This window comes from Gracilinanus agilis, chromosome 2 (genome assembly GCF_016433145.1).
Source record: "Gracilinanus agilis isolate LMUSP501 chromosome 2, AgileGrace, whole genome shotgun sequence".
NCBI classification, from domain to species: domain Eukaryota; kingdom Metazoa; phylum Chordata; class Mammalia; order Didelphimorphia; family Didelphidae; genus Gracilinanus; species Gracilinanus agilis.
Window position 1 is genome coordinate 380,424,424 of NC_058131.1, and position 1,619 is coordinate 380,426,042.

General features: G+C 38.9%; 1 non-coding gene across 1 annotated transcript; it reads right to left on the reverse strand.

Annotated features, from left to right (window-relative positions):
• Positions 1–494: 494 nt before the first annotated feature.
• On the reverse strand, positions 495–601 carry LOC123238315. Its single transcript, XR_006505517.1, has one exon. It is a non-coding gene; the product is annotated as a U6 spliceosomal RNA (small nuclear RNA).
• Positions 602–1,619: the final 1,018 nt, after the last annotated feature.

Below are 1,619 nucleotides of genomic sequence, written 5' to 3' on the forward strand. Positions count from 1 at the left end.
GATTTGAACCTAGGACCTCCCATCTCTAGGCCTGGCTCTCAATCCACTGAGCTACCCAGCTGCCCCTGGAAAGCCATTCTAAAAGGGCAGTTCTAATTGTTTTTGTCTTAGGGATTCAGGAGGCCCATTGAATTGTGGATTAGTTGCATATAAGTAAACCTCAACTGGATCAGCCATTTTCTTTTCTTTCCTTCCTTTCCTCAGACACCTGATACAGTGGAAATAATACTAGACATCGATTTAGGAAGAATTTGGTTTTGAGACATACCTCTTAAGTTAACTAGTTTTGTGAATATGGACAAATCAATCCACAAACATTTATGAACTCCCTACTATGTGCCAGGTGCTGGTGAGACCTAGGGAAGCCTGACCCCAGAGAGAAACAGATTCTCTCCCTGGTTCTACTCCCACCTCAGAGTAACTCTCCATGGAAATTTCTAAAATAAAGTTTAAATATGGCTCATGTCTAGGATCTCCCCAAAGAAAAACACTTTAAAAAAATGAAATGCTTCACGAATTTGCATGTCATCCTTGAACATGGGCCATGCTAATCTTCTCTGTATCATTCCAAGTTTAGTACATGTGCTGCCAAAGCAAGCACAAGGAAAGTACTCTTGACATAATGTACTTCATTTTCAAACTCTTGGGTTTTGTTCATTTTTTTTTTATTGTTGTTTGATTGGTTAGTTGTTTAACAATATTTCATTTGGAAGAGAAGTCAATAGAAACCATTCCTTAAGGCTTGATCTTGGGGTAAAAGAAGGGAGGAAATAACCTATTTTCTCCAAATTTAAAAACTACTTACATTTTTACCAAGCAAACATTGGGGTTTTTCTTTTTTTTTTTTTTTTTAACTTAACCAAAATCCTGCCCTTGTAACAAATATACATAGTCAAACCAATAAATTCTTGCACTGGTCATGTCCAAAATATGTCTTATTCTGCCTTCTGAACCATTATCTCTGTGGAAGGAACACTATTCTAATAATTCATGCAAGTTAGGCTAGTCTTTTCTTAAAACATATCAAACCAGGGCAGCTAGGTAGCTTAGTGGATTAAGAGCCAGACCTACTGAAGGGAGGTTCTGAGTTAAAATCTGATACTTCCTAGCTGTGTGAAACTGGGCAAGTTACTTAACCCCCACTGCCTAGTCCTTATCACTCTTCTGCCTTGGAACCAATACAGTATTGATTCTGACAGAATGTAAGGATTTAAAAAAAAAGATATTGAACCCCCATCCTTGAGACCTGGTTGGCTAAGAGGACTAAGGGCTCAGGCAGTTGACCACAATTCCTGGTTACCTAAATACAAAATATCCATGAGGAGCTCCAGATGTTTTCTGATGCTTGATTGGTAGAAGCAAGGAAGCTTCATTCAGCTTACAACTCTGGTACTCTCGACACCTATCCTTGCTGAATAATATCCTCACCTTTTCCTGCTATCACTGAATAAATCTCCTTTTGTTAAACTATTGAATAAGCTCCAGGTGTCTCATTTTCTTCCTGTATTGAAACTGGACTACCAGAGAGCTAGTCTGAGTCAGGCCCAACCCAGAAGGCAGGTAAACCGCACATTTCATCATCAGCTTTGACAGGATTTCAAGAAATCTAGAGGAGAAGT